Source organism: Pinus tabuliformis, chromosome 9 (genome assembly GCF_031772625.1).
Source record: "Pinus tabuliformis cultivar Carrire ecotype Pingquan chromosome 9, CPIR1, whole genome shotgun sequence".
Taxonomy (NCBI): Eukaryota; Viridiplantae; Streptophyta; class Pinopsida; order Pinales; family Pinaceae; genus Pinus; species Pinus tabuliformis.
This window is the reverse complement of record NC_142307.1, coordinates 25,123,498-25,144,125: the sequence shown is the minus strand read 5'-3', so window position 1 is coordinate 25,144,125 and position 20,628 is coordinate 25,123,498. Positions and strand designations below refer to the sequence as shown.

The window sequence follows — 20,628 nt, the reverse complement described above, 5'->3', positions numbered from 1 at the left end:
GAGTGAGTTGCCATCAAGGACAACACTTGAATCATAATGCCAACAATCTCCCCCTTTGGACTTGATGGCAACCATCACACCAAGTCACTCTCCCCCTTTGACATCAAGGGCAAAGGGCTGTGCTCCCCCTGAGGACATGCTGATATCTCTGTTTGGCTGTGCTGACTTGTGCTCCCCCTGACCGAAGGCCAGATCTGCAAAAGATGTTCTTCAACAAGAACCAAGACTTATACACCATAAGGGACCTTCCTATCACCAAAAGACTCAATACATACATCCATACTCCCTACCAAGAGGGGACATAACAGAAACAACCAATTATATTACAGCATTCATCCCAGGCATAGTGGGGAAACCAACAAAGGTCGTTACATGACCTTGATACCATAAAAGAGATATGACAAGAGAGATACATGACATAGAGACAACAGATCTAGACCAAGACTTAGGAAAGGCACCAGCAGCATCTGATAAACATCTTGTTAGATCAGCAACCAGAATTTCTTTCTGAGCTCCTTCTCCTGAAACCAACAACCAAAACATCTGAATGCCAACAATGCTTTATGAGACTTTTAAGCTGCTCCCCCTGAACCTGTGCCTGTTGCACTCCCTGAAACTGTGCCTGAAGAATTCTGACATTCCCATTGCTGTTCAGAACTTCATATACGCGGTTTATCCTGTATAAAACAGCGTATGTATGCGGATATTCTTTCTGCAACAAGCGTCCAGCATACACGCGACTTTCCCAGCATGAATCCGCGTATATACGCGTATATCCCTTCCGTAACCTGCGTATACCAACTTTTTGTAGAACAAACAAACTTCAACAACAGGATGAAGCATCAACTACTCCCAGCTTTTGTCTGAGATATTCAAAAGTTTCCCTGGGCAGTGGCTTTGTGAGAATATCGGCAACTTGCTCCTTAGAAGGAACATACTCCATCTTGACCTTCTGCTCAAGCACTTGTTCCCGAAGAAAATGGTACTTGATTGGTATGTGCTTGGTCTTTGAGTGCATGACTGGATTCTTTGAAATGCTGATTGCACTTGTATTATCACATAAGATAGAGACAGGTGGAGTGCAAGTGATTTGAAAGTCTTGCAAGGTCTGCATCATCCAAAGAAGTTGTGTGCAACAAGATGCTGCAGCCACATATTCTGCTTCAGCTGTAGATAAGGCAATCGAACTTTGTTTCTTGCTGAACCAAGATACTAATCTGGAACCCATGAAGAAAGCACCTCCACTTGTGCTTTTCCTATCATCCACACTTCCAGCCCAATCTGCATCTGTGTAAGCATGAAGAGTGAGATCTGTATTTCTAGGATACCATAAGCCATAGTTTTGGGTCCCTTGAAGATATTTGAAGATTCTTTTGACTGCCTGAAGATGAGTTTCCTTTGGGTTGGCTTGAAATCTTCCAACCATTCCTACTGCATGTGTAATATCTGGTCGAGTACCTGTCAAATAAAGTAAACTCCCAATCATGGATCTATAAGTGGGTTGGTGGACTGCTGCTGATTCATCATTTGCACTGAGGCTGCATCCTGTAACCATGGGTGTACATACTGGCTTTGACTCTTCCATGCCATACTTCTTCAAGATCTGCTTGAGGTATTTGGTTTGAGACAAGAAGATACCTCCTTCATTTTGTTGGATTTGCAATCCAAGAAAATATGTCAATTCTCCAAGAAGTGACATTTCGAATTCTTTCTGCATAACCAAGGCAAAATTTTGACTCATAGTCTCTTCATTGCTGCCAAAAATAATATCATCTACATAAACAACAAGAATTAGCAATTTGTTATTTTCAACTTTTATATAGAGATTGCTATCTGCTGATCCTTTTGAAAAGCCTTGTTGGTGAAGATATTTGTCCAACCGATAGTACCAAGCCCTTGGAGCTTGTTTGAGCCCATAGAGTGCCTTTTTCAATCTGCATACAAGGTTTGGATCATTTCCAAGAATGAACCCATCTGGCTGCTCAATATATACTTCTTCTTCTAAGTCTCCATTCAGGAAGGCTGATTTCACGTCCATTTGAAATACCTTGAAGTTTTGAAAGCTTGAGAGAGCAAGGAACATTCGGATGGCCTCTAGTCTTGCCACAGGAGCAAAAGTCTCTTCAAAATCTATTCCTTCTTGCTGTGCATACCCTTTACAAACAAGTCTGGCCTTGTTTCTAATTACTTCTCCATTTTCATTTAACTTATTCTTGAAGACCCATTTTGTTCCTATTACATTCTTATCTTTTGGTCTAGGAACTAATTCCCAAGTGTTGTTCCTTTCGATTTGCTCAAGTTCTTCATCCATTGCTTTGACCCAACATTCATCTTTGCATGCTTCTTTCACATTTTGTGGTTCAATGGAGGAGAGTAGAGCCAAGTAGCTTGAAGCTTCTGCAAGTGTCCTTCTTGTTTGTACTCCTGCTTCTTTCTGCCCCACAATCTGAGTTTCTGGATGATTCTTTTGGACATATCTGGATGGAGTCTTCTCTTCTATTCTTGTCTGCTCCTCTGGTTCTTCTTGAGATTCTTCTTCTTCTTGAGGTTCTTCTTCTTCATCATTTCGCCTTTGAGAGTAACCTTCATCTTCTTCAATGTCTTCATGATGAACTTGCCTAGGAATATATCCTTTCTCATCAACCACTATATCAATACTGTCAACAATTCTGCCAAGTCTTTTATTGTAGCACTTGTATGCTTTGCTATGTGGAGAATAACCAAGAAGAATGCCCTCATCTGCTCTAGGTTCAAGTTTGCCAAGTTGCTCATCAGTATTCTTAATATAACATTTGCTCCCAAAGATTTTGAAATGCTTCACGGAAGGAGTTTTACCACTCCAAAGCTCATGAGGTGTTTGAGTGCTGTTTACTCGGACATTTGTTTTGTTAAGAATGATAACAGCAGCATGTGCAGCTTCACCCCAGAAGGTTGCAGGAGTACCTGATTCATCGAGCATAGCACGAGCCATTTGTTGGATAGTTCTGTTCATTCTTTCCACAACCCCATTTTGCTGAGGAGTTCTAGCTGTAGAGAATTCTCTTCTTATCCCATGTTCATCGCAGAAATCGAAAAATTCATTTGATGTGAACTCCCCACCTCCGTCAGATCTGAGGCACTTAATTTTGTGTCCTGATTCATTTTCAGCCAATGCTTTGAAGGATTTGAATTTTTCGAATGCTTCATCTTTGTGCTTCATAAGCCCTAACCAAACAAACCTTGAGAAATCATCAATGAATAATATCAGATATTCTTCTCCTCGAGGTGTCCTTTTCCTAAATGGACCACATACATCTGTATGGACTAGCTCAAGAGGCAAGCTAGCTGATCCTTCCTTTTCTGGAAAGTTAGTTCTGGTTTGCTTTCCAAACTGACAAGATTTGCATATAGTGTTGTCTGGAATTTTGATATCTGGAAGATCGCGAACTGCCTGATATTTGCATGCTTTTCTTATTTGTGAGAAGCTTAGATGTCCCAACCTTCGATGCCATAACCAGTGCTCTTCATCCTTGCTAAGATAGCATTGTTGTTGTCCTTCTTCAAATATGTACAGATTATTTGGAGTTCTTTTGCCTTTGAGAACTGTTTTACCTGTATCAAGATCACGAACAAGACATCCATTCGATCTGAAAATAACCTCGGTTTTTTGATCACACATCTGACTGACACTAAGAAGATTATGCTTCAATCCATCAACATACAAAACATTTCCAGCTTTGACCTTTTCTTTCAAAGGAGCAATACCTTTTCCTTTTATAGTTGCAGGAGTATCATTTCCAAAAGAAACTTTCTTTCCCTTTTCTAAAGTAGAATAAGATTCAAGTTTTTCTTTATCACCTGTCATATGTTTCGAACATCCACTGTCAATGTACCATAGATTTTCCTGTCCTTCTGCATAAAACGCTATCCCACATCTTTCTGTCTGAGGTTCTTTTATTCTCCATTTTTTGGTGCTCGTGGCTTGTTCCTTTTTCTCCTGAAACCTGCTCCTGCATTCAGATTCTTTATGACCAAAATTATTGCAAATAGAACATTCAACTTCATTTTCAAGAACCGAAAAGTTGTTATAGGTCCTCTTTGTAATCCCTGTCATACTTCTTTGTTTTTGAGCTTCCCTAGTCATGATTGTTTTATATGCAACACATTGAGCTGCTTTGTGACCAAAGTTATGGCAAGAAAAGCATTGTCCATTGAAGAAGCTTCTGCGGTTATTGAATCTACCAGCCAACTGATTGTAATTTCTATTTTCATCTATTCTTGTGCCAAACTGAGAAGATTTTACCTGTGGTTGGTTGTAGCTTTTGTTCACCCTTAAGAAGGATTGTCCCTGATAGTTTCTGTTTGTAATTCGTCCCTGCTTTACCTGATTATCTTCATTGTTCTTCTGCTCATTTCTTCTTGCTGCATCAAGATAACTCTTTGAGGTGGATGCTTGAGAGGTTTCTCCATTATAGCCCAAACCTGTCTTGTTTAGAGGAGACCGCTGCACATTGATAATCTCATCCAAAGTTTCAGATCCTTTGACAAACTTAAGATTAATAGCTTTTGTTTTCTCAATTTCTTTTCTGAGACCAACAATTTCACCTTCTAGTTTTTCAAGATGTTTTTCCTTTTCATCAATTTGAAATTGCAAAGTATCAATGATCACACTCTTTTCTTCTATGCATCTCTTGAGTCTAGTAATTTCATTATAGAGATTATCCACATCTACAGCATCCTCATAATCATCATCTTCAAATGCCATTAATAGCTTATATTTATTACCTTGTTCATCTTCATCACTGTTTGATAAGCCATCACTATCTTCATGGGTGTAGTAGCTTTTCTTATTTGCACTTTGTTTCTTATTCCATCTAGCAGGTTCTTTTCCTTTATCCTTATTAGGACATTTTGCAGCATAATGACCTACTCTTCCACAAGCAAAGCATTTGAAAGGTAGCTTACCTCTGAACCTTCCAGCACCCCTTTGAAGATTTCTGACAAAATTTGATTCTTCTTCCTCTTCTTCTGGAACATGGCTTGCTTCATAGTAATCTTCTTTTCTTGATGCCTTAAAAGCAGCTTCCCTTCTGTCTGATGGACCTCCCTTTCTCATTTCATAAGCAGTTAGAATTCCATGTAGCTGAGACATAGTGAGAACTTTGAGATTTTCCTTTTCTTCTATTGCAGATACTTTGGATTCAAACTTGGGGGATAATGATCTTAGAATCTTTTGAACTACTATAGTCTCTTTTATTTCTTCACCCAAATTTTTCATACAATTAACAATCTCATCTACCCGAAGAAAATAATTAGCCACACTTTCATCATTATACATCTTGAGGGTCTCATATTGAATCCTGAGAGTTTGAAGTTTAGCTTGCTTTACCTGTTCATCTCCTTCATAGCTAGTGATCATTTTGTCCCATATCTCTTTTGCTGATTTGAAGTGCATGACCTTCATGAATTCTGTTTGAGATATACTTCCTAATAGAGTACTGACTGCTTTTGCATTTGTTTCATATGCCTTTTTCTCAGCTGGATCTGTAGGAGTAGCTGAAGGAAAAGCATAGCCTGTTTCTACAATGTCCCAAACTTCTGTACCAAGAGATTGAAGATATGCAGTAACTCTTACCTTCCAATAATTGAAATTTGTTCCATCAAAAACCGGTGGCCTGATTGATGCTTCTTTCTCGTAATTGCTCATGATGAATGATCTTCCTTCAAGCGATCAAGCTTCTCTGAAGGACCTGCTCCGATACCAATTGTTGGAAATAATACTGAGAGGGGGGGTGAATCAGTATTATCAGATTAATCAACCTTTTTAAATGCTCAGAAACATATACTCTACTTCAGTTAAGTGAACCAGCGTGTACACGCTACTGTGACGAAGTAAAACAGCGTATAAGAAGAAAACTCACAATTTAGTTAGCTTATTCTTCAATTAAGTGCATCAGGACATTATTCACCACATTAACAGTAAACATGTGCAGTATAACAGAACAGATAAAAAGCCACACACATGAACACCAAGATATAAGGTGGAAACCCAATGTGGGTGAAAACCACCTGCTGCAAGTTGTCTCTATCTTTCTTTAATATGAAACTTCAGTTTACAATCTTTTGTACTGGTGCAGCCTTATACCAGTACGCAGGCTACAACCTGCAGAAGGCTACAACCTTCTCTCGTTCTCCAAACTTCCTTGGAAGGGAGCTCCAACCCCCTTTGCTCTTGTACTAGCCAAGATACTAGTACGTAGGTGCTGACCTACAATCTTCCTTCTTTCAGATATCACTTTTCATACATTTTCAGACTTGGATATTCCTGAAGCACAACATTACAATCTGAAGACCACAAATCATTCAATTTCCACAACAGATCATTGAAGCATAAAACAACCAAACTTTGAATCACTGAACCACTGAACCCTGTTAATCACCAGTTACCAGAACACAGAGCAGACTACAGAACTCTGCAATAACAGTCAGACCCCACTGTAAACCCAAAATCAAGCTTCAAAAGATATACGCTAATTCAATGAGCAAAACCCGCGTATACACGCGCTTTTACCGAAACCAACCTGCGTACAGATCTAAAAATAAACTTTCTCAATTTGCAGCTGTACCAGACATTAGTTAGATCCAAAACGTAACATTGCGACGATATGCAGATCTAGAAATACGCATAATCAACCATATCATGATAGTGCATTTCAAACCATTAGATCCCGATCTATCCTTAGATCTAGTCTTCCATCAACCGATGTGATCTCTCCTTGGCTTAGATCAAGCAACTCAGAACCTGCATATCAGATCTCTTTCTCTCTTAGATATTCAAGCCTTGTCGAAAGATGATCTTGCCTAATGATCTTCTTCTCCTTATATAGTCTTAGGCCTAGTTCAATACCAAGAGCCAAAACCATAGTAACACAATACCATCAACTTCAAAACTAGGGATCGACACGCCCGTCGAGACACAATGGTCCGAAATCATAAGCACAACTTCCAAGGACTAACCACCATGGACCAAAGATACTTTTCCACATACACGCGCTTTTTCTGAAACCAACTTGCGTGTACACGCGACTTGGGCTTAACGAACATGTGTATATGAACTTCCTTGGCATGCTGTACTAAGATCTGTCTTCTGATTAAGTTGCCATCACCTGTACCAACCTCTGAGCACCTATACCATCCTCTGAGTGAGTTGCCATCAAGGACAACACTTGAATCATAATGCCAACACATTCCTCTTTGCTTCTTCGCTTTGTTCTGTCCTTATACCCTAGAGGCTCCTTTGTGTTGAGTTGTACTACTACATTGCATGTTGACCACTTGCACCTTTTGGCCTAGAGTCGGCTTCACTTGGACTCGTGTTTAAGCCAACTTTTGACCATGACGACTGCAAAATCAACCTTGCATACCTTTGACTTCTGCAACTTGACACACCTTGACTCGTGGAAGGAACGCACCTTTGAGTGTCACTGACCAGTTTTCACCTCCCTGCATTGAGCATAGGAACGTTCCATTCCTAGGAACTAGATCATCTGTTTCACCGACACTCGTTCTTTCCACTATACCATAGCATTCTTTTATTCTTTTTCAAGCTTAACAGAAAAAGACAAAAAAATTAAATATTCCAAAAAAGAGAGGGAACAGGACAGTATTTCCATTTATTGTTGGCAGCTAGAGTCAATCGTGTCGCCCTTGAACAAAGCACTCAAAGCGAAGTCTCCCGTTTGGGCAGGATTTAGCTTGACTTAGGTATGCCTTAACCTTGTTATTGAGTCAGTACTCCTCCGATTGGTTATCTCTTCCAATCATATGGAGGGTTCGTTCATGCCTCATGCATGACGAACTTATACAGAGTTATCATATGCTGCCACATAGTCACATTGAGTCGTGCTTTTGTTCAAGGGAAGTTAGCCTAAGTCAGCCTCTCTGCGGTGTCTCTTGACTCATTTTTCAGTCGGCCATCCCTGGTTGTCAGTATCATGTCTATCATCACATCAGCTATATTGGTCCTTTACTGGTGCTGGTTTGAGAAGGTCTCCATTGATTTCTTGCTGGCGGGTCTTATCCTTATCGACGACGACATCTTGCTCTGAGGACAGGCCTAGAGCTGCACCCTGGCCCTATTTTCATTATTGATAGGTCACCTTGTGCTCAACATCCATCAGTATCATGGGTCTTTGACTGAGTGGTTTCCCTTGTGTTCGACATCAGCTTACATTATCACACATTGGGATTCGTGCAGTACCTTGGTTTCCATTTAACCCTATGGGTGGATACCTCGCCTCTATGTCAGCTTCCATTATTGGTTGGTTCAGAGGGTTTCTGTCGTGCGCTAGCCACATCTTGTGTACGTCGGAAACGTACTTCGGTTGGGTTACTACATCTCTTTCGTCTTATTCCTTCCACATTATTGGCCTACAGGTTACACTCGCGCTAGATTGATGAAGGATTCCTTAATGCGTTCCCTCTAGCGGATCTTTCCCTATCGACTCCAACTCATTGCTCTGGGGCAAAGATCTAGAGTCCATTTGGTAGTACCTTGGGGTTTGCAGTCATTAGTGGCAGATCCTTCACTATCGACAGTGGGAAACCATCATTGTCTCCTGATCGATAGATTCTTACAGGTGTTCAACTCCAGCTCATCTATTCACACTTGTTAGATTGTACTGGGTACCTTGACGCTCATTATCGTTATCTGTGAGTAGTCTCGCGTTTGTTAACGGTATACATCAATGACCAGTAATCAAACAATTTATCACATGGTCGACTTCAGATCATTTATTCCCATGGTGTAGAAATGTACCACGGCGGTCGGTGAAGACCTCAGGTTGTATCAACATTCATTGGTTCACTTGACAGTTGCTCCTGTTGCTGCTAGTTGATACCACTCCACCTTATATGTTGCAGTCAGTCATGGCATCATTCTATATGCTGGCTCCTGAGTTTGCAGTGTAGTACCATCCTATTCCATCATGTTCAGTTGGTACCTTTTGGGATCAGTCTTTGATATTAGTGATCCGTCGCATCTTTCAACATCATTAACAGTCTTATATGTGATATTCAGACATGTACTTGTTCGATCATGATCAAATGATCCATTATGTATTTTCCAGTCATTTATACTTGTATACTTAGTGGATCCGCTTGTACTTGATATGCGGACATGCTTTACTTTTTCTGAGCATGGGTATGCCCGCCTCAGATAGTGTTTCTTTCTGATCTCCTTTTGTGGCTTGGCAGGCTGAACTCTGGTGAAGTCCTTCTCGGTTTTTGACAGATTTCCTTTCCATGTACTTGCTTAATACATTTCGGCCATCATGTACCCCTTCTGACCTCATATATTAGGGGGCATCTGTTATAGCTCCAAATCTCACTCTTATGGTTTGTGATGTTGCACTCATGGCCTAGGGCAACCCCTCCTTCCAGACCTGGTCCAAAATTTTAAAAACAGTGTTTTATCCCTTATACGCGACATTGCCCTGAGTTAAACGTGTTTATATGCGGGTAGGCATATACCCAACCTGCGTATATGTATTAAAACACTTAAAAAAATATAAAACTCCTTAATTTCGGGCGGAGATCGCGGGTTTTACCTGCTAATCACCTGTTAGTGCCCGTGGCCCAATTGTTCCCAACCAACTCCCAACTAAAAAACTGCTTTGGGAGAAGTATAAAAAGGCTTCAATGGGAAGGCCTAAGGGAGGAGAGAAGAGAGAGAAAGGTTATTATGCTGAGATTTCCCTGACCAGGTCTGAAGATCCTTGTGCCTCTTGCACTTCCCCCATTTGTACAGGAAACCCTTGTTTCCTTGTGTGTTGATTTCCATCCACTACTTGTGATATCATGGAGTAAGTCATGGAAGAAGTTTGTTAAAGGCTTGAGGCTGGATGAATCCAGAAGAAGGCTTTGCTTGGAGCCTGCGAAAGGATGACTCAGGTGAAATTATTCCTTTCTCTACTTTATTTGTCTATAAGAAAAGAAACAGATGTCTTGGTTCCTGATATAAATCTTCTTCATGTTTATGATATTCATGTCAGAATTCATATGTGAATGGTTGTTTAAATTTCATAACTAACAACCTTTCTTTATAATATGAAGATGGTTTCTTTATAAGGTTTAGTCCATATACTGCTGTACTCTCTGGAATTGTTTGTTTTGCAGGTCAAAGGAGCAAAAGGAACTCCAAGAAGGGTTTGGACCCTAAAGGACCTTCTCAAACGTAGGACCTCAGGTATGCCCCTTATCATAGAATTTTCTTATATTAGCATAATGGCTGTGTGAATGTGTGTTTCTCTGTATAGACAACTTTCAGTCTACTAGGGTTTCAACCCAAAAGCCCTAGGGGAACATTTCCCTTAACACACTGTAGCACAGGATAGGACCATCCAGTGGTCCAAAGTTGATTTCGGTTATTCGTGATTATTGTTATTTATTTATCTATTGTTACATTTATGGTGTGGTTCTTCAATTATCAGTGTGTATAACTATGGTTACTGTCTTACAGGGTGCATGAGAGCGAGGACTTCAACCTATGAGGAGAGATCTAGGGTTACTTGTGGGAAGACCTGCATAGCTGATTAAGACACGATGGCAACCACAATGGAATTCCATGTAGCCAAGGAACCACAAAATTTGGTCGTGTACTCTCACAACTGCCTTGGTGACAAGCATTCTAGGGTCTACAAGAACCCTCTACATCTTCTTCTTCTTTTATCATAATGTAAATGTTCTCCTATGATGTCAACTGTTGAGCTGAGAGAAATTAAGCCTGTACTAGGCAGTAGGCATGAGAGAGTAGTGAGGAAGCTCAAGAGGCACAAAGGTAGTTGAAAGGACACAAGGGAAGGCCAAGGGTCGTGGTAGGTGAACAGTCGCCTCATCTCTATAAATGTTTCCCTAAGCCTCATTTATGGAGGACTTTTAGCACTTGAGTTGAGGCAGAGATAGATAGCTGATGTATGCTTGAGAGCTAGGGTCACTCAACTCTTGGTAGCTAGTAGAGTGGATCTGCAGTGGGTTTAGGGTTGTGGCATCGGATGACAGTATGAATAGCCCATGTTCCACTATTGGGTATTGACCAATTGCATCATATGTATTTGAAGTTGCAGCAATATTAATAAGATTGTTTTCTTTTACCTTTTGCACTGATTCCCATGCTTACTCATGGTGGTTGTATTAGCTGTCTGGTACCTTCACCATATTTGTATGTGTGCTTGCATATATGCGAGATGTTATGTACTGATACATAGTGGTTGCATTTATGTTTTGCTTTCGAATCTGTGTTTACTTGTCCCTTGCCATGTCGGTAACCTATGGTGAACTACTTTGCGATTGACCTTTGACATGTTCCTGTTTATTATGTCCAATGGGGTTTTAGCTCACTAATCCCTCTCATCATTTATCTCTTCTTATCATTGTTGTGACTTGTTGGCACCTCTTTCTGCAATTTGTCAATCTTGGGCTGATTTTGTTTCGCTACCCGAGCACTTCATTCTTGCCCCACTCTGGCATCTTCTCATTTGATAACCAAGAGAAGAAAAAATTCATGGTGGCAGCCGGGCCCACATACCAGATGGGGATCTTATCCCAAACGGTGTGAGGTCTAATTGGGACTTCACACCGGGGAGACCCCTTAGTCGTTGGCAGTACATTTTGGCCCGTCAACAAATTGGCACTAGAAGGAGGGCTAGATGACAAGCTGAGCCCTTGGAGCCTACAGTTTAGTCTCATATCTGTTAATGGCTCCGACCAGAATCTTGCTCTTGAGGTGTTTATCTGGTTTGTCTATTTTTCGATTTTCCATCCCCCAGGAGTAGCTCCATCACTTGTCTCAGTTAAAGTTTGATGGTGAGGATGGAACACCCATAATTGAGCACATTTCTAATTTCCTTGAGTTTTGTGAATCTTTTGAGATCGACGATGAAGAGTTTGCTTGTGTGGTATTCTCCCTCACCCTTGAAGGTCGCACCAAGAAATTGTGCCACACATTTTCGGCGGTGTCCATTCATTCACTCAAGCAACTCGTCGGCAAGCTCCAACAAGCATTTGACATGTACGATTTTAAAGATGTGTTAAAGAGAATAAATGAGCTTAGGATGAAGCCTGAAGAATCTTTAGAGGAATTTTCTTTCAAATATGTGCATCCTTGTTTTGAATTTCCTGAAAGTGATGTTGACTGGGTGGATTTGAATATAAATTTTCAACAATTGGTTCTCATTTCTTTACAAAATTTTCAATTATAAACAAGCCCTGTTTCACGTGAATATCATCGTAATTTGCAGATTAGAAAGTGTCATATTCTACCCGTAAGTTTGTTTTTCCTATATCTCTGAATCTGGAACAACCTCAAGCACTTGAGGAAGAGATTACGTTTTTGCGGGATTTCTCATCCTCCTTTTGACTTGTTACATAATAAGATGGTAGCCGTAAATGGGTCAACGATTAACAATTCTTTCTGGGAAATTGATCTGATGGGCTCGCCTCTAAATCCCTCGTACGTCTTTTGGATCTTGAATCTGAAAATTACATAACATATCTTCCTCCTGATGGAACCTCGATCGAGTCCATTCAACATACGTCTCACTATATTCTAGTATCTCATTCACCTGGGCATGATGGGTTTGGTATTGTCCCAAGTAAAGTTTACTGTCCTATCAAATCCACAGACCACATCAGGTCTGCAAATCCATCTTTCCCTTTGGCAAACACAAATGAGAAGGATGTGAGTCCGGGTCCGATTAGTGCCCCTTTATCTGACTCTATGCATCCACTCTACCCTGATTTAGTCCATGGGTCTACTACACAGGCAGTTCCTTCAGATCATTCACATCTTTATCTTGCTCACGTTGATTGCATTTATGTACATGGGGGTGATGTTTCACAGTCAAGGGATGCATATTTTAAACCCCTTTATGCCTGATCTTTGCCACTCATAGTCTTTAACAGGTGAAGAAGAGGTCCATGCACCTTTCCTAGCTCAAGCTGGTTCTCTCATTGATCCCTTTTTAGCAATTCTCATTTTACCGGGAATATATTCACTCACACCTCTGGTGATTTTCCTACTTATCCGTCTGTTGATCCTATGAAGCCCCCATAATTTTATGACCCATCTTTCGAACATTTAGGGACTCATCAGGAAGTTGAGCCACTTTATCTTTCGCTGATGATTATGTCAGGTTCTCACATTCTTGATGAGACCCCTGAACCAAGTCGAATTAAGGTTTCTAAAATTAGGGCTTCTGCACATCACGCTCCTCACAACATTTTCTCGCCGGATGCGATCTCATATTGTAAATCCTCTGTTTCGAGTAATTCCTCTCTAAGAAAATCTTTCAATCACCTTTTAACCGATGCGCATCAACCTCTATACCCTTATTTGTTTGTTGAAGGGAGTGCTCTGGCCATTGTCTCAAATATTTTTTATTGTCTCCCAACCAATACAGTTTGTCAACATATAAAATCAAATAATGTATTTCAATATCCTATAGGGGAAGGGGAAAATCTCCTGACCTCCCCTCTACCTGAGACTCTTTCGATTGATTCAGTTCATTTTTGGGAATCTAAAGAATCTGATCTGTCGAGCTGTCGATCTATCAATGTTCGAATATCAGATCCAATCAACAAAATCCTCACTAATAATTGTCCAGTCACAACCAATGATAACCATATGCACTCACCTACAAACCTTACAAAGATACTGACATTTGATGGTGTGTCGTTTGAAGGTTCAGAGATTGGCCACGACGATGAGGCACTTCAGCTTCGACTGATGGTTATGTCAGGTCCTCACGTCCTTGATGAAGTATATGAATGATTTCAAAGTAGGGTTTCTGAAATTAGGGCTTCTGTGTTTGGATCCTCAGGGATCTCAATGAAACCCGACAGAGGCCCCTCTTTTCAGGGTTATCAAGTTGATTATCCTCTACATCATGATAGGGTTGCTGATCAAATTAGTCTGGAAGATTCCTTTACTAGCCAGCAACATCTTGCCTTACTTGCATTGGATTTAGGGTTAAGCATAAACGAATGTATGTTATGGCTGGATGACTATAAATTTCATGCTTGTGTTTCGGTTTACCAGGATTGGGTTGCAGTTTGCCTTGAAAGGTCTTCTTTGACATGTTTCCCTATAAGTGGACGAGATGTTCTTTCTGTTGTGCATGCTTTACAGGTAAGCATGCTATTTTTTGCACAACTCTTTCCACAAATTCTAATTGTTGTCATCTTTGTTTTTGCAGGTTGGGAACTCCTGCAGTGGCTGCATTGGAAGTTTGATTTCACATAACCCGACCTATGCTTTGGTTAATTTAGGATTTAGGGTTTAGACTAGTTAGGTTTTAGCTTTGCTTATCAGTTGGCTGATTAGAATTTTCTTTATGATTTAAATTTTTCATGTTTCATTTTCTTTACTGTAGGTAGTTAGTTCCCTGCTTGTTTCTTTTGCACTCATGTCCTTGCATTTGTTTGTTGTTGAATGGCATTCATGAAATATCTGCATATGCATTACATTGGTCCTTTAATTACAATTAGTTGATCTCTTCTAAACATAGCATTACATTGTGTCATTAACCGTGTCTGCTGCATTGTGTCATACACTTTCCTTCTCGCTTGGCACACACTCACCTTTGAACTAGCCTGGAAGTTTCACCTATGTTACATGCTATTGCATGATCCTTCATGAACCTAAAGATTTCAAACCTTTAGTGCCGTGAATATCTTTCTCACACCTTTCGCTCTTACTCCGAGTGCATTGCTTCAACATCTTCACACCAGTTTGTAAACCGTAGGAGAGTTTCCTAGTCACCTAGACCTATAACTAAACCCTTAGCCCTATGATTGTGTGAAGTTGTGATGGTTACGCCAATGGGTAGCCTCTCTTAGATCCAATCATCAAATTTGCATCCTGAATATCTCTCCTACGAGTCTAATTTATTAACAGGGAAAATAAGAACAAATTGCTCATGGGGCACCCTAATCTGTTTGAATGACCTATAGCCATAACCTGAATCGGATGCTTAGCGTGGTCTTGATTGTTTCAATGACTTGTGTTCTTTTTCACTTGTTGACTGGAAATGAGATGTGGAAGCTTGGCATGAGGGCAAACCTAAATAAGGATATCTCTTAGTTTCTGTCAAACAAGAAACAACCTCTCTTGCTTGTAAAATAAGTTGGGATCCCTCATCTACCCTGGCACAATGAACGCCCAGAAATAAGTGAAAATGCACACGTAAAAGAAAATGAAACCAAATAAATGGTAAAGGATCGAGAAAGGCTTCCTGCGCAAAGAGGTAATGCAACGACTCCGCCGAGGTACTGACCAGGCTCGCTGGTAGCGGAGCAACATTTGTGATTTCTTGAAGTGACTCCATTGGGGTACTGTCCAGGCCCACTGGCAGTGGAGCAACACCAAAAACTTACTTTTTAAATTTTGAATACAATAAGCCCTCTGCCCTATTCTTTGCATCATCATCAACTACTGGCATGTGTGAACTGTTAATGGGGTGTTTACTGACTGGAAAGACCTAGCTGAGGCACGAGGGAAGGAATATTTGCAAAGGTCGTGGAAATGCAAGAGGTGCCCATAGCGTCTGTTCAATATTCCCTTGCATCATTCTTTGCACTTGGACTACTATAGGGGTGTTGACAGAGATACTGGCTTCTACCAGTGGTTCACTAATTGTTGTAGCCGCTACAACACCACCCAATTTTTGGGGTGGATTCAAAATTTTGTGTACCCCACCACTCACCCCGAGCTTCTAGGGTTTTTTATAGGGCCCCAACCAGTTTCTCTCCCTGCGACCGCGCCTATCCAACCCCTTTGGTGTGCCCACTCATGTTTCATGCATTAGATTCATGAATCATGTTTTATCTCAGATCACATTATGGTTTTGAAGGTTAATGGCTTCATTGATGTGTTAAGAGTCTCTTATGATTTTAAAACTCATCTTTGCATGATACGCATTGCGATCAGCGAATGTCCTATATTTGAACAAGCATTGCGTTTAAGGTGGCTTCTTGTAAGAGTGATAATGTTAGGGTCTATGAGAAACCCTATATTGTCAAAAGAGTCATCGCCTCCCTTTTGTCACCATATCTACATGCCTCTACGAGTGTGCTCCCATCGGCATCACATGGCATAATTTTGGGAGTCATAGCAGCACATTTTCCTCAAGTCCTTGGCCAATCCTTCACCTGAACATGTGCAATAGGGTATGTGGGAATTATATCTTTCCCTTGTGTTAGGTTCCTATACGAATAGGAGTCATAATTTTGAATGACTAAGGTTAAGCCTTGTAATATGTACATACCTTTGCTTTCTACAAATGTTTTCCATATTGAAAAAATAAAAAATGAAAAGATGGTATGTCCTAAAAGAAAAGTTAAAGGACAAAAAGAATAAAGAAAAAAGGTCCAAAGAAAAAGTGAAAAATATGAACCCCAAAAAACAAAAAGAGACCATGAAAGTGTGCAAGTCTAAATGCCACTACTATTTACTTTATGAAAAATAATGATTGTGTGCAGCTTGTGATTCATGCAACAATCCAAGGTAATCAAACTATTTAATCTTGATTATGCCATGCTTTAAATTTCATGTTGATAGTTAGAGAATAAAATCTGACCAAACTGTTTAATCTTGGCAGATCATTAGATTAGGTAGAGTAAAATAAAAGGAGCTCATCAGTTTAATCTGAGCCCTTGGATGATATAGTGATAGAATTAGATAGTTTGCTTTGTGTAAAGAAAGAAAATGATTTAATAAGGGTTTTCTAGTCTAAATGCACCCTAATAAAGTGAAGAAAAAATGGTAGGACAAGTAGATGGGTAAGAAGAAGAAAGGTTGCAGAAATATGATGATAGGGCCAAAAACATATTTATCATCTCTCATCATAGGTTTCAAATGTAAATGGTCAATCAAGCATGAAGATGGATTTCAAGGTAAATTGATTAACTTCCCTCATTCATTTTATCTATTTTACTTAACTAATTTCCCATAATAAAGTTCTAAGTATTAAAAAAATCTAATTCAAAGGGGCTCAGAGCATTTCTCCGACTTCTGGAGGGACCGGACCCTCGGCTCAATGACTTATAGATATCAAGTACCAAATTCCCCTCATTTTCCCTAATAAAACCCCTTTTCCTAAGGTTAAAACATTATTTGCCTAGGGAAAGTAATCATCCCCATGTAAATTCCCCTTTCATATAAAAACCCACAAAAACACTTTAGCCTAAGTTATAATGCATTTATGCGAAAAACAAACAAATCACAGAAAATACATTATGCTTGGGGCTATTTATTTCCAATGTTTTTCATATTAACTTCTAACTAATATATATTAATTCCCATTAATAACCCTTTTCCCGTATATATTAATTTCCGATATAAACCTATCCTTATACCCTAGTTTAAATATAAACTATAAGATACATCAAACCCGACAAAAACCCACTAACTAATCGATCTGCGATTAAGTTAGGCAAAACCATGATTAAGCCCTCCGCTAATAACCCCGATGGCCTTAATCCGCCATTAATCCCAAAACCGCTATATTTAAAGTGCCTGTCAGACCCCCATTAACCTCTGCGCGCAATCGCACCCTAACCACTGTCTGATCTGAAGGCCCAGATCCAACTCCCTGAAACCATTTTGGGCGGGATCATCCACTAGACGATACACACCCGAAAAAGTTGTTTTCCACGAGACCGCCCCGGCGACATGTCAGTCGCTGAGTGGAATCGGGCAGCCCCTCCTAAAAACCACCCGACGCCCATAAGCGGTGCAAAATTAACCGCTTATCACCTCCCTGCTACACAACAAATCAATCGCTATTGACCCATACCTACCAAAACACATTTTTCCAATGAAAGAATACCATCAATAATATTTTCTAATGAAAGAATCAAAGCATATTGCAACACATCACCTGTTACATTTACTTCATGATTAGTTTCTTGCTGCACATCTCCTTCTTTTCCCTTTCGAGACCTGCATTCTTTCTTCAGGTGTCCTTTCTTCCCGCATTTCCAGCACACTATCCCCGATCTGGACTTGGATCTGCCTTTTCTTGATTTACTGCGATATCTTGAGCTCTTTCCTCTTTCCATTTTTCTTCCCCTAGACTCTGCACTCAAAGCATTACTCGATGTCTCACCGGAGCTTTTCCATAGCATTTCCTTGCTAAGGATAGCACCGACAACATCATCAAACTTTAAAGTACTAGATCCAAAAACAGAGTTACTAATGGTACTTGAACTGTATGTGTTTAGTCCTAGAATGAAATGCTGAGTTCTTTGCAAGATGAATGGCACTTTTGCTATCACTGTATAACGTGCCCATATCATGCTCCTTACCCAATTCACCCATAAACCTTTATAACCAAATCATTTCTTTACTAGCCTCTGTAGTAGCAACATACTCTGCTTTTGTTGTTGAAAGTGCAACAACACTTTGGATTTTTGAAACCCAACTGAAAATTGTTCCACCTACAGTAAATACATATCCTGTAGTGCTCCTCCTGTTATCTCTGTCACCTACCATATCTGCATCAACATATCCCTGTTGAGAAATGTTTGAACCACCAAAGCATAATGCTTGATTTGTGGTACCTTTCAAACATCTGAGAATCCATTTCACTACCATCCAATGTTCTTTTCCTGGATTGTTCATGTACCTGCTTACAACTACCACTGCATGTGCAATGTCAGGCCTTGTGCAGACGATTGCATACATTAAGCTTCCAACTGCTGATGCATATGTAACTTTAGACATATAATCCATGTCTTCTTGGGTCTTTGGGCACATTTCGTTACTAATTTTAAAATGGCTAACAAAAGGTGTACTAACTGGCTTTGCATTGTGCATATTAAATCTTTTAAACACCTTTTGTATGTACTCATTCTAAGACTGTTAGTTTGCGATTTTTTTTGTCTCTAGTTATTCTCATACCAAGGATTTGTTTTGCAGCTCCCAAATCCTTCATTGTAGAATTTGCCAATTTTATTTTGAGCACATTTATTTCCTGCATGTTCGACCCTGCAACAAGCATGTCATCTACATACAATAACAATATAATATAGCTGCCATCATTTTTCTTTTTCAGATAAACACAATGATCAGAGTGACATCTAGTATAACCTTGTTCAGGCATAAACTTGTCAAATTTTAGATACCACTGCCTTGGACCCTGTTTTAAACCATACAAGCTCTTCTTCAACCTTTACACTAGTTTCTCCTTCCCTTTTACCTCATATCCTTGTGGCTGCTGCATATATATCTCTTCCTCCAAATCCCCATGGAGAAAGGTTGTCTTTACATCTAACTGCTCAAGATGCAAATCTTCAGCTACTACTAGACTTAAAATAGTTATGATTGAAGTCATTTTAATAACAGGAGAAAATATTTCATCAAAATCAATACCTTTCTTTTGTGCAAACCCCTTCACCACAAGTCTAGCTTTGTACCTCTGTTTTCCTCCATCTTCTTCCTTCAGCCTATAAACCCATTTATTCTGCAATGTTGTTTTACCTGTAGGCAACCTGACTAAGTCCCAAGTTTGGTTATGTGCTAAGGAGTCCATCTCCTCTTTCATGGCTTGCTCCCACTTCTTCCTGGTTTCTACCTGCACTGCTTCTTCATAACATTCTGGTTCACCAAAATAAGTCAACAATACATAATATAATGAAGGAGAGTATCATTCAGGGGGTCTACTTATCCTGGTAGATCTTCTAACACTACTTTTAGGTGTTTTAAGTGCTTGTTACTGTTGTGGTTGTTGTTCTGGTTTTTGATCATTATGATTTTCAGGCACCATCACTTTTCCTGTGATATCGTCAAGCACTATGTATTCTCTGTTTTCTTTTTCTTGTTTCTTTTCCTGCAACTGATTCTTATACAAGACCTTTTCATTGAATATTACATCTCTACTCCTAATGATTTTGTGATTTTCATAATCATATAAGTGATAACCAAAATCATTAACACCATATCCAATAAAGGTACATTTCTTTGATTTTTCCTCAAGCTTTGTTCTATTTTCTTTGTTAATGTGGAAAAAAGCTTCACAACCAAAAGTCTTTAAAAATGAGTAGTTTACCTTTTTACCTGTCCATGCCTCCTCTAGAATACCACCATCCAAGGAACTTGAAGGCCCTCTGTTTATTAGATAAACAACAGTATCTACAACATCTACCCAAAATTGTAAAGGCAATCCTGCATGCAATCTCATGCACCTTGCACGCTCCATGATTGTTCTGTTCATCCTTTCTAGCACACCATTTTCTTGTGGTGTTCTTGGAACTGTCTTCTCTCTGCGAATTCCATGCTCTGAACAGTACCTATCAAAATCGTTGCTGCAATATTTACCTCCATTGTCTGATCTGAGACACTTCAATTTCTTTCCTGTCTCAATATCAACCAAAGCTTTCCATTTCTTGAAAGTATCAAATACATCAGATTTATTCTTAATACAATAAATCCAAGTTTTTCTAGTTACATCATCAATAAAAGTAACATAATAACGAGAGCCACCGAGAGATGATACCTGAGCATGTCCCCATACATATGTATGCACAAGCTCTAATTTTTCGTTCTTCTTTTCTTTCCCAACTCTAAGGAATCTGACTCTCTTCTGTTTTCCA

General features: G+C 39.7%; 1 pseudogene; it reads left to right on the top strand.

Moving 5' to 3' along the window:
• LOC149146925 (BTB/POZ domain-containing protein At5g48800-like) overlaps positions 1 to 20,628 on the top strand; it is a 132,823-nt pseudogene that overhangs the window by 22,279 nt on the left and 89,916 nt on the right.